Below are 13,470 nucleotides of genomic sequence, written 5' to 3'. Positions count from 1 at the left end.
ATCTCAGTTACGTGCTGCTGCAGGGCCCCGGCCCCTCTCCCACCACCCTTCTCTCACACCCAAGGACCTCCACCGACAGCCTCCTGGACTCCTGCATCTCCAGCCTTGACCGCTGAGCTCTCGAGAACCGCCCCCCCCCCCCCCCCGCTGGCAGGGAGACGTGGAGTGTGGACATGTAAATCATGTTCTTTAGTAAAATCTCCCTCTTAGGTTTTTCCCTTAGAGCTACTTCTTAGTCACCCGTACTTTCCAGCCAGGGACTTCTTTGTCCACTCAATGAACCAAACATGGTTATTGTTATTTCTTGGGACTTTCTCTTTCCTGCACTGTTATTTCTTTGGGGCTTTTTTCCCCTCTGACAAACCAGTAGCCGGCAGAGATGACGCTCCTCTGTGATGGAGGAAAGAATCAGAGCATGGTCAGACACAAGGGAGAAGCCAGACGACCCAACAAGCTCCACGGGAGACGTGGAGAGGTGTTCTCAGCCTGACGGAGGCATGTTAGAAAGGACTCCCTCTGCTCTGGGCATCCCACGGGCTCAGCCTGCCAAACACCAGGCGAAGAAAGCCCTGCGCAGCATGAAGGCCCTGCATCTGGTGACTCCTGCCCTGGGTCCCTGTTCACCTGCTTCTCCCTGCATTTTGCCCTTACTTGCTTTCTCTCTAGAAACTTCTTGGCTAAATACAGCCCAACTTCCTCTTTCTTTCTTTCAAGCCTGTTCAAATATTATCTTCCCAGAAGAGTCTTTCTTAGTTACCTATGCAAAGAGCTGACTTCTGCCCACCCCCACCTTGCCTTGTTTATTGGTCCCATGGGACTTCTCCAAACCTGACATTATCTCACATGTTTATTTATATTTTGTCTCCTCCAGCAGAAGCTAGGGCTGTTCTTTTTTGCTTCTTTTGGTATCGGATCCTAGAATAGCACTGGGCTCAGCAGATGTCTGCTGGATGGAAGAAAAGAGATATACTTGGCAGGGATTTTGTGGGCAATTTGCATTAACAGCTTCTGTGTTAGTCAGCTTCCCATTACTGTAACAAAACACCTGAGATAATCAGCTTACAAAGGGGAAAGGTTATTTGGAGGTTTCAGTCCATGATCAGTTGTTCCTATTGATCTGGGCCTGTGTCAAGGTAGCACATCATGCTGGGAAGCATGCGGAGGAGTGAACAGTTCACTTCAGAGCTGGCGAAAAAAGAGGAAAAGGAGGAGGCTTGTATCGCATTATCCCCCTCAAGGGCCCGCCCTAATCATCTAAGACTTCTGCTAAGCCCCGCCTCTTCAAGTTTCTCTTAAGGTTTCCACCCTCTCCCAATAGCATCACCCTTTGGGGGACACTCAAGATCCAAGCTGTAGAGGCGTCCGTGTTCCCTGCTCTTTGTTTCTAGGCTGGGAGGGTTAAGGCCAACTGCAAAGTTAGGTCACAATCCAACCCCACCTGAGTCACTTCCAACATCAACTTGAGTTTGCAGTTTCCCCAAACCACCCTCAGGCTCGACAAGTCACTGAAATAGCTCTCAGAAGCCACAGGAAGCCGTGGTGCTCAGGAATACCCTTCACCACAGTGACACAGACAGCGTAAAACCAGTCAAGGAAGAACTGCAGAATCCAGGAGGGGAACGACTTGGAGCTTCCCGGTGTCCTCTCCCTGTGGAGCACAGAGAGCATCACCTCCTCCTGCAGGTCCTCGTGATTGCGCAGAACGTCACCAGCTCGCCCACACCTCAGCGTCCGGGTGGTTGAGCTCAGTTACACTCTGCCCACGTGGCTGACCACGTAGTAGACTGTAGTCTATAGTCCCTCCAAAGGCACAACGGGTGCCACCACCTCCATCATAAATCATAAATCATACTGCCAGACGGTCCAGTGGCCAGAGACCCCAGGCAAACTCAGACGCCTCTCCCAGGTATGACGTTCCCAGGGTCTAGCAGCCACCTCTCTGGGCCCTGGGAACGTCATACCTGGCAGAGGCCGGGTCTTTCTTTAGGTGAAGTCAACTTGTTCTGAGTCACACGCCTGGTGACTTTGCCATGACCCTGAACCAGGATGGGAAATGCTCCCTGACCGCTTGACCTGGGGTTTGGTTGTGTGATTTGCTGGTCATCGGAGGAGGCAGAGATCCAGGTGTGTGACTCCATTCTCTCTCCTGCACCACTGCCGGGACCCGGAGGAGAAAGTGTCCAGGTCAGCCACCCCAGTCTGAGCCCAGCCTGCACCCTCCTCCCAGGCTGACCCCTGACTCGGCCCCTTTCTGCTGTGTGCCGCTAAGATTCTGGGATTGGCTTCGCGCACCGTTACTTGGGGTGTAGTTAACTGGGAAAGATCTTTCCCACTTCTCTGTGAGTTTGCTGATTAACTAGAGCTTCTTTGGTTCCCATCTTGAGGAAGCTGGTGAGAGTCGGCAAATTGTGGGTGGAAGCAGATGCCATGGCTTACAGGTGGTTTGAGTCTGTCCCCAAAGGGTTCATGTGTTGGAAACTTTGTCCCAGTGTAGTGAGGTTAAGAAGGTGGTGACACCATCAAGAGCTGGGGCCCTAGTGAGTCTCTGAGAACACTGCCCCTGGACAAAGTGACGGGACCCTGATGAGTTCCTATAAAAGAACAAGCCTGGCCTCGAATCACTCTTTGGCTCTCTGTTTCACCATTAATTTCTTCCTTTCACATGACGCCATCTGCCATGTGGTAACACAGACAAGGGGCTCCACACTACAGACTGAACCCATGGGAACTCCCAATCTTTGACTTTCTGCCTCTGAAGCCATTAGCTAAATAAACATCTTTTCTTTTTAAGTTTACCCAGTCTCAGGTATTTCGTTATAGTAAAGAGAAGAAAGAGCCATACAGCTGACGACGAGGAAGGAAGCTTGGGAGGTCTCACGCAGAGACTGTAAACACAGGTACTTCCAGGGCCTGAAAGATAAGTGCAGAGAGAGAGCCAGTTGCTGATGATAAACGTGGCCTATGTGAGAAGGGAAGTCAGAAGGAACAGTGGGGATCATGGTTGATGGCCACTTAGGATGTTAGAAATGTGGTGAACTAGACAGCAATAGCCCACCTAGAAGGACAAGTCACCCATCTGACCCACTTTGCAGAATCTTTTGAGTATTTTATTTCAGAGAAGCTGAAAATTGAGATACGTACGTGAAATCTCTTGAGGGCTGCAGATGATTCCAAACCATGAGCAATTCACACCAAACCCATCGATGGCTCTTAGTGTGCGACTTCCCTTTGTGTCATCGGGTGCAGCATGTGGTGGCAGCAGGCTGGTCCAGGACTTGAGGAGGGGATCCTCCTGGCCTGGGGCAGCCTGAGGTGCTCAGGGGCTTCATGGGAACCACGCTGTCACCTGAGAGAGGAAAAATCGTGCTCAGGGGTAAGAAGACAGAGCAAACGGACGCCAAAGACAAACTTCTCCACCATCATTTGGCCCCTGCTGTTCCCCTGGGAGCTTAATTGGAGGTGCCCGGGTAGGAGGTGCAGCGGAGGCACCACCCCAAACACTGGCCCCTTATTGTGCTGCTGTCTGCAGAACCTGGGTCTCCCAACCCACGAGAGCTGGGCTTGCTGTCCGTTTGTGACTCAAGGCTCTGGACGTCAGCACCTGCTCTTTTTTTTTTTTTCCTTTCCCAAGTGGAATTCAGCTGGCACAGACCCGCAGCACTCTGGGCAACCAGACCAGTGGGACCGAGACCCCCCCACAGAGCCAGAGCACGCCCCTGGGGCTTTCCGGACCCCTGAGTTTGTTTTGAGGCTTGGTCCCTGAGGCCCCTGGGTTTGTTTTGAGAGTTTCTTTGTCAAAGGGCGTCTGGGCTGATCGACGGGTTTCTAACAAGCTTTGGTGGGTGTCCCAATCTCATCGGAAAAGAAAGCCCCCTTTTCCTCCCCTGGGGCCTCAGGTGTGAGCTGGCGGAGGGCCTCAGTGGCTGCCAGGTCCAAGTGAGGAGAGCTGCAGCCCTGGGCCTGTGGACTTGAGCATGTGCCCGTAGGAGAGTGGGCATGCGTGAAACAGCACACACCTGTGTGTTTCTGGGAACTCTGGGCACCTCTTGCAGATGGGCTGGTCACCCCCAGCACCACTTCTCACTGAACTCAGCCAAGGAGCCCACAGGGTGTGTGGATGTCTCACGCCCGTCCTCTCCTCCTGTCCCCCTCACTCTGTCCACCTGGGACTCCATCCTGACAATAGGAGCTGATAGGACCCTGCCTCTCCTCCCCTGGAGGGTCTCCTGAGACCGCCTGGAATCAGAGATGGCTTTTCACCCCCGTTCTCCCCTCCCGTCTGTACCAGCCTCGGTCGGTGAACCTCAGAAGGATGGATGCCAACTTCCAAAGTACTTACACAGAACACGACTTTGACCTTCATTTCTAACATCCTGAGTGGCCATCGACCATGATCTTTAACTCTTAACAAAGACCCGGCTCTTAAAATCCATGCGCCCCACTGTCCCCTCACACCTGAGCCCCTTCCTGAATCCATCGATTCTTCCCCTTCACTGAAAGCGTCATTTCCTGGGCAATCCCTGTTTCTCCCTCAGGGAGACTGGGAACCCTCCCCGACTATGGACCCCTGGTCAGATTAGGCTTGGCTCCGAGGCTGAAGCCCCATGGGGTCACCAAGGCAGCCCTTCCATAAACTTCATCCCTCAGGGGATGGCGCAGGTCCAGCTCACCTGCTGGGACTGGGGGGGGGGTCCTCCCGCATCCTTGTAATTGGAGATTCCCCGGAGTCCAGTTGGGAAAGAGAGCCTGAAGGAGGAGGGCCGTTTCCTGCACTGAAGGACTCCCGGAGAAGGAGCTGCAGGGGGCTTTGGGGTCAGGTGGCCCCCTTGGTTGAGGGGGGCTCCTGCTGTTTCTGTGGGGTTCTGCCTGACTGACTTTTTGGGGGACGCCCTCACACCTCCTGGAGTCTCTGTATGACACCAGGTGGACTTTTCTTTCAGTGGTCTGACTCGGTGACCCCAGTGTGGCTTCAGCCTCGGAGCCAAGCCTGATCTGACCAGGGGTCCATAGTCAGGAAGGGTTCCAAGTCTCCCTGAGGGAGAAACAGGGATTGTCAAGGAATCAAGCTCCCTCCCCGTGGAAATCATTCCGGCCCTCAGGAAGCACCTTCCCTGGCTCCCTGGGGGTGTCCTCGGGGTTCTCTGATTGTCTCTGGGCCTGAAGAAAGCCAAGCCCCACAGTCACATCTCTCAGGCAAGCCCCTAGGCTCAGACCTCCCTGCTAGGCACGACCCTGGCAGGCTGCCAAGGAAACAGAACAAAGAGGGGTCTGCGGTTTCTAGGGGTGACACAGCCCAGGACTGTCCTTTGCTGCCATTCTGCAGCAGGTCCTTGGTGAGAGAATCGTGCAGATACCACCAGCACCACTCTCCTTGCTGTGGTCTCCAACCTCCCAGACTCTCCCAGCCACAGCTGAGGATCTGGCTCACTGACCTCCTCCACCGCCCTGTCATCCCAACCGCAAAGACAGCCCGCCCTGCATCCTGCACCTGCACTTGGTGACCCTGCAGTTTGAGTCTCATGTCACCATCTCTTCTGCCTCACCCTGTCCACCCACTCCCAAGATGATACCCTAGATGGATGGATACTCAGTTATTTCTTCCCCTTCCATAGACCCTGGTATTTTTTGGATTCTTCAGGATCTCGAATCCACTGATGCTGCTACCGTCTTTTCCACTCCTGTCCCCATCAGCTGACCTGGATCCCTGGCCCATCATTCTGTCACCTGTACCCATGGTCCTCCCACCACTTAAGCCCTCTGTCACGCCTCTTAGGCTGAATGCCAGCTCTATTTAACTCAACTCCTTGCCCACTCCACTCCCAAACCAAGCCATTATATAAGGCTGGAGAAAAACACTCGTTTATATTGACTGGTCCTGCCCTGTGTTTATGACCGCAGACCTCAAGAGGGCCCCAGCGTTGCTGGGTAATCCCCTAGTCAACTCACTCTGCAATCCCCCTTGCAAGATGACTGTTCTCATCTCCTCCTCTTTGCCCCCACTTGGCCAATGACCTTTGTCTTGTTTCACTAGAAAACCAAATGAACTTCCTGAATCTGATTTCTCTGGCTTCTTTCCAAGTCCTCTCCACTTACATCTATCCAATTGTCCTCTCTCCTGCCCCGACTCTCTATGTCCTCGTCCCTATCAGCCTGCACATACTCTGCAATGTCTCTAAATTCCTATATAAAAAAGGAGTGATCCTAGAGATATTAATACACACTAGGAAGCCCCTGCAATCAAAACAGTGTGCTATGAACACATAAAAATGCATACAGGTCAATGGAAATTAAGCCAAGAAATAGAAAACCCAATTACTTACAGAAATCTAGGTTATATTAAGGGGTACCCCAAAATCACCAGGGCAAATAAAATCTTCTTAATACAGGATATTGGAACAACTGCAGAGTCATTTGAAAAGTAGAATAGAGTCCTATCTACTTCTCACACTCTACACAAATCAGTGCCCAAGGAAACAGAGGTCCAGATGCAAAGCTGTACAATCGCTAGCAGGAAACAGAGAAGAACTGATATACAATCTGGATGGGAAAATATTTTTTTATAGGACTAAAAATCAAGATGGAGAGATTGGTCAATTTGACTGCCCCCCCCAAAGTGGGGAGAACAAAAAAACATAATCAAGACACAAGACACAGATAAAAACTGACAGAAAGATTGTAAAGGACCAATAACTAATATAAAAACCTAAAAATTGAGAAAAAGACTAAAAATCCTATGGAAAAATAGACAAAAGAAATAAATATACAATTCATTGAAAGAGACAGGGAATGTCCTGAAACATATGAAAAGATGGCACCTGGCTGGTGAGAATGTAATAGGGCCCAATTCCCAGGGAGGGCACTCTGACAATATCTTTTTTTTTTTTAAGAGAGAGAGAGAGAGAGAGAGAGAGAGAATTTTTTAATATTTATTTTTTTAGTTTTCAGCAGACACAACATCTTTGTTTGTATGTGGTGCTGAGGATCAAACCTGGGCGACACGCATGCCAGGCGAGCGAGCTACCACTTGAGCCATATCCCCAGCCCGACAATATCTAACAAACTACATACGCACCTACCTTTTGACCCAGTGACTTCATTTCTAGAATTTACTCCAAATATGTGCCTCCTGTAACATTAAAACATAGACCCACAGTTAATCGCTGCAGCATTATTTATCATTGCAAAATATTAGAAACTACCCAAATGCCCAGCATAGGAGATCAGTTGGAAAAGATTGGTTGGATAAAATATGGTGCATATGTACAATGGATTGCTCTGTGGATTGACGAAGAGTGGCTTCCAGGAGATCTTATTACGTGAAAGAGCCAAGTGCACCAGAGTGTATGTGGCATGGTATCTTTTGTAAAGATGGAAAAGAAACAACAAGGTGTTATGGTTTACATATAAGGTGTCCCCCAAAACCTCATGTGTGAGATAATGCAAGAAAGTTTAGAGGCGAAATGATTGGATTGTGAGAGCCTTAACCTAATCAGTGCATTGATCCACTTGGTTGGATTAACTAGACTAGGTGGTAACTGTAGGCAGGTAGGGTGTGGCTTGAGGAGGTAGGTCGCTGGGTCCTTGCCTTTGGGGCATATATTTTTTCCCCTGGTGAGCAGAGCTGTTGCTGTCTGCTTCCCAGAGGCAGTGTCCTGCGTTATTTTCCTCCACCACATTCTTCCACCATGATGTTCTGCCTTATCTAGGGCCCACAGAAATGGAGCCAGCTGTCTAGGGACTGAGACCTCTGAAACTTCGAGCCCCCAATAAAGCCTTCCTCCTCTGCAATTGTTCTCCTCGGGTCTTTTCATCACAGCAGTGGGAAAGCTGACTACAACACAAGGCTAGAGCACATATGCTTCTCTTTACAAAAGAAGCACAAGAAGAACAAATAAAAAAGTCTTGTAGTTGGTCTCCTGCAAGGAGTGTGGGGAAGGGGAAGGAAGAACCCTGGGAAGGAGCCGTGATTCCCGGCACACATATTCCTATCGAGTCCTGACTTCTAATAGCATCTTAATGCTCACCTAGAGAAACATAAAAAAGAAATCGGTAATGAAGTCACCAGCACTCAGAGCCCTTCTTTGCCCAGCTGTACCCAGCCTTCCTTGGGGATGTACCCCTGCCCCGGCTCAGCTCGGGTGCACCTCCTGGGTCTTACCTGGGTGGGCACGTGGCAGCCATGGCTGATCTGCTCACTGGCCGGGGAGCCTGGCTCAGGGATGGGCACCTGACACAACTGAGTGGGTGACCTGCCACAGCCTTCGGCTGCCACTCTGCACACAGAGGCCAATAGGCCTGGAGTCATCTGCCCTTGGCACCATGTGCAGTCTTGAAGCGAGGCCAAAGGAGAAGAAGAAAGGCGAGCTGAGAGACTGGCCAGTCAGTTCCTAGAAATATTCCCAAGCCCTGGATCAAGCTCTGCTCCTTTCCTGTCGTCCCGTGAGCCCCTCATTTCCCGTCTCTGCTCACCCTGCTCGAGTTGGGTTTTCTGTCACGTGCATTCCATGAGGTCTACGGATGCTCTTCTTTGTCCCCCGTCCCCATCCATGTGGAATGAAGGGATGAAAGATCGTAGATGAGATGACACCAACAGACTCTGGTTCCAAGTGCAGATTCCACAGCCAGCATGGCAGATGGCCTTTCCCCAGGGTACCCCAAGGAGAAGCCAGGAAGGGAAAGACAGTGAGCTTGTCCTCCTCGGCCCCCTCAGGAGAGCGGGTCAACCTGCTCCTGCCTGTTTATAGGTAGCAGACTTGGAGAGTGTCACCTTCGGCTGGGGACAGGGGTGCTCTGAGGCCATCTGCAAGGCCACCCAGGCCCCAGCTCCATGGGCTGAGCTTCATAGGAAGCACCGTGACTCCTCTTTGGGGCCCAGTGGAGTGAGACCTCTGGTGCAGCAGGCCAAGCACATCTGGATGTGCTTCATGGAGACTGAACAACTGGGAAATCCGCCCCGTGTGGCGACATCCACACACTGGAGTCAGAGGACGTGCGTGGTCTAGGCCTGCCCCTGATCACTGACCCCCTGATGGCTGGCCTTGTGCATGCCAAGGGAGCATCATAACAGCACCGTGAGGAGTCTCACTGACCCCTGAGAGGGGCCTCTGTAAGCCCAGTTCTCCAACAGCACAGCCCACAGGCCTGGGAATCGCCCCTGGGATTATTTTATGAACCACCCCAGGGTTTTTAAATAACTCAGACGGTGTTTAGCAATTGGGGTATTTCACAGAAAAATCTAGATCACTGCCTTCTCTTGAAAGCAAGAAAGACTTGAGAACCACTGGCTGGAACTATGACACACGTGTCCCTTTTGCCCTTGGCACAGCTGAAACCAGAGCATGGTTCCAGGGACCATTTAGGGTGTCAAACCCCACTTGTCTCCTGGTCAAGGACTGCTGCCCTGCTCCTGTGGGCGGAAGGACTAGTCAAGAGGCCCCTCTCATACCTGGCTGCCCCCAGATTCACACAGGATAGGGCCACTTGGCCCTGCTCAGCCTCTGAGTTCACAGGCACAACTGCAAATGCAAATTCCTGCCAAGAAGCAGGGATTAAAGACAGGAAATGAGAATCAGGCCTCCATTTCTTTTCACTGAGATAAAAACCTAGGGTGACTACCAGGATCAGGGTAAAGCAAGTGATTGGCAGGAGGACTAATGGGGAGCTTCAGGGATTAAGGACAGATGGAAGCAATTCCAGAAGCCAAAACCCAAATACTGGATGCCTGGCGGAAGGACTGATCCTACAGACCATGGCCACAGCCAAGGCTGGGCCAACCCTGATCCTCCTGATAGTGTAAACAGGTACAGCTGCCCAGGTTGGCCTGGTCACTGGGGGACAGGAAGACAGCCAATGTCTGGTGACATTCCGGTGAGTTCTCACGGAGAACCCACAAGAGGCCAAATTTAGTCTTAAAATACCTATGGGGAAGTTTCTCTGAGTCTAGTTTTATGCTTTGAGAGAGGAAATAGGTAAGTGCTCAGGAATCTGATGAAAGGCCTACGGAAGCTTAACTTTCAGTCAAACACATGCATGTGCATGCACTTTCATGCACACGCGCGCGCACACACACACACACACACACACACATACACATACACCTGGATGGTCCAGCCAGAGTTTTCACCACACTAAGCCTTTGTTCTCAACTCAGCTGGGACACAGGTCGTACAAGGCAGACGGCCTCCGACACCTGTTATAATCATAGAGCTTACATTGACTTTTAGCCCACGATTCGAAAATCAGTGAGGCACCTGAGCTGAGGTGGGTGGTGGCTACGCACTGAGAATTCGGGCGAAGTGGGGATGTGCTCATTCACTTCTTCAACAAGTGCTCCTTCCCTGGGGACACGGGGTTTGACAACCCATGTGGCCAAGCACTGTGGATCCTCAACAATGAGTAAGATTGTACTCTCCCTGGAGGAAGCCACAGGCCAGGTGGGCTAAGGGATCGGGGGTGGGGGAGCGATGGAGAGAGGGATGTTGGCATGTTGCCTACGGTGCTCTGCAGTGGGGCCCAAGCCAGATAAGGATGCCTACGGATAGACAGTTTTCATGAGGAATTTTTAAAACAGACTTTCCTAGCCGGGAGCAGCAGAGGAATTTTTTTAATTTATATTTTTATTGGAACCTCAACCTGCCCTTGGCGGCACAGCCTGAGGCTAGCAGTGTCTATATAAAACCAAATCAAATAATTTTATTTTATTTTAATACCTTTATTTTATTTATTTATTTTTATGTGGTGCTGAGGATCAATCCCAGGGCCTCACACGGGCTAGGTGAGCGCTCTACCACTGAGCTGCAACCCCAGCCCCAAATTGAATAATTTTAAAAAGAAAAAAAAAAAACATCTGATTGCTTCCAGATAATGGATGTTTATGGTCTATTTGTTGTTGTTGTTTCTAAAGTTGTCACTTACTGCATGCAGACTACGTGCTGAGACTTTCCATGTATTTTCTCATTGAGTCTGCACCAGGAGCCTACAGATTAGTTGGCATTTCCATTGCTCATGGAGGATACTGATGCTCAATGATGCTTCAGTTTCACCTTGGTGACTTTTGAAGGTCCTTTGATCCATATGGCAACTTTGGGGTGGAGGTAGGGATTGAACCCATTGCAAGAGAAGCACCCTACCAACGAGCTCCGCCCCCAGTCCTGTGCGGCAACACTGAAAGCAGAAGCTGGCCCATGTTTGGGGTCCAGTCTGCATGAACTGGGGGTCTGTGGCTCCTCCCGCACACACTCTCCGGCACAAAGATGCTGCCAGGTGTTGGTGACCAGGCTTCCAGGGTGACCTTGGCATCAGTCAGACATCCGGAGACTGCAACCCCCAAACAGACCTCAGCCTCTCTCTCCGCCTCCATCAGCCACCTGCTCGAGAAACCAAAAGAAGAACTTGCAGAGGCCGTCACGGGTCTTGTCACTTGTGGGACAGTGATGCTTGGCCACCGCAGGGGTTTTGGGGAAGGAAGTAGCACTGACATCATAGAAACATAGAACCAAAAAAGATTTGAGACACTCATCTTGTCCAGGCACCCCAGAGGGACCAAGCTCCCTCCCTGACGGTCTCTCCCACTGAAGATCCAGAAACAGGTCCTCCTCCTTCCCCAACAACTTGCCAGTGCTGAGTCTCCCAGCTCCATTTGCTCCCAAGGCAAGTCCCCGTTTAACTTAAGTCCACTGTCATTTTCCATTCCAGGAAGGCCAACGCATGAGCCCCAGTCCCCTCGCACTTCCTAACTCATGAAGACAACACAATCATCCGCTCCACATCCTGCACTTGGTTCATATTTTGTGAGGGGTTTGCTGTTTGTAATTTCTCGACTGCTTTTTTCAAACACGTGACTCTGGTCGACTGGATAATTGTCTCCCATCCCTTCGTTTCTCCCTGTTGCAAAATTGGACCTCCACAGCTCTTGTGTTGAGTCCGCAGTAGCTTTCACTAGAATTATCGCGGGTTTTCTCTCACCCCCTGGATGTTTGGTTCAGCCAAATGACTTAGGTTGGAAGACAGATGTGCATGAAATGTGACAGAGGTTTCAAACATGCTGTATGATTTGACTTGGCCTCTTTTGTTTCTGCCATTACCATGGGAAGACTGTGCCCCAAGCAGAGCCAACTCCAGAATGAAACATACAAAGCAGGCCCAGAGTAGACTTGGAGCCTGGAGCCTGGCCCAGCTACGCCCAGCCAAGATCAGCTGCGCTCAGCCAAGATCAGCTGAACCCCAGCCAACCCTCAGACCTGTGAATAAGAAAAATAAATGTCTGTGATGTAAGCCACTGAGATTCTGGGAGTTATTTGTTACATAACCTTATTGCAGTAGTCGATGACTAATGAAAGTGTCAAAATAAGGTCTAAGCCAAATTACCGCCTGTCCCACTCCTTCGAATCCCCCTCTTTCATGAAAACTTGCCTGGTTATTCCAGACTCTTTATAACTTGGTCATTTCAAACTCTTCTTTTTGTGTGTCTGGTATTTTTGCACCTGTTCATATCTAATATAATGCTTTGTAGAACTCAACCTGATATAGAATTTAATACTTGTACATGTGAAACCTTACCGGTAAGACTCCAAAGTCATTGAGAACAGGGATCCTGCAAGGACAGTATGGGCATAAAATATGCTGATTACAAATATTCTGTACCAGTATCTCCCATCTTTATCAGAATAAGACTCCCATTTTTTAAAATGGAAATACGTTTTCTTTGTATTCCTGGGGCTAGACTCAGACTGTGAACACAGTACACAAAAAAGAGACTTCCAAATATTTACAGAACACCTAGGGGAAAGGCAAATGAAATTTAGTTTTCATAAATCAGATAGATATTTCTGCTCTATTCATGATCAATTTCATATACCTTACTGCTATTCAATGGTCAATTCCATGAGACATTAAACATAAAAATTTCCCTTTCCCTTCTAAAATATGTTAATAGAAAAAGTGGGAGTTAGAGAATCCACCATCTAAAAGACCTATGAAGTAAAACCTTGGATAAAGCCCATGTTGCCACCCAACTTGACAATTTGATGTGCTTTTCTATTCACAAAACACATCATCTTTGATTTTCATATTCTATATTTAAGATCAGAGAAAATTCTTCAGAATCACATTTTTTCCTCACCGTTTAGTTTCAGATGCAGCGTAGTTCCTCTTTTTATTTATGTAAGCAGAAAGATTTGTTAGAGCATTCAATGAACTGTTGTTTTCTGTAAGACGTATATTTACTTTTCATATACAGGAACTTTCCAGATGACTGGTCAAATCGCCACCTTCACATGGTACATTGATCTGGATGGAATTAAAAATAAAACAAAGAACAATGATGACAGTCAGCCCCCGTCCCCATTTACAGGCACAACTACGAAGCACCTGCCTGATTTTCAGATCAGCCAGAAACTAGGCACCAGAAGGGACCCTGCTCCATCGGATCAGTCACATTACCTGGTTATCCCAGGGACTGCTGGTGCTCAA

The 13,470-nt window shown here is 49.7% G+C and overlaps 1 long non-coding RNA gene across 1 annotated transcript; it reads right to left on the bottom strand.

Moving 5' to 3' along the window:
- Window positions 1-2,718: 2,718 nt before the first annotated feature.
- On the bottom strand, window positions 2,719-13,252 carry LOC125615588. The gene is made up of 4 exons (XR_007346228.1): window positions 13,121-13,252; window positions 7,077-7,126; window positions 3,142-3,346; window positions 2,719-2,910 (listed from the first exon to the last, which is right to left on the bottom strand). It is a non-coding gene; the product is annotated as an uncharacterized LOC125615588 (long non-coding RNA).
- Window positions 13,253-13,470: the final 218 nt, after the last annotated feature.

The sequence above is a fragment of the Marmota marmota genome, unplaced genomic scaffold, assembly GCF_001458135.2.
Source record: "Marmota marmota marmota unplaced genomic scaffold, marMar, whole genome shotgun sequence".
In the NCBI taxonomy this organism is placed as follows: domain Eukaryota; kingdom Metazoa; phylum Chordata; class Mammalia; order Rodentia; family Sciuridae; genus Marmota; species Marmota marmota.
This window is presented reverse-complemented; position numbering and strand designations above follow the sequence as displayed.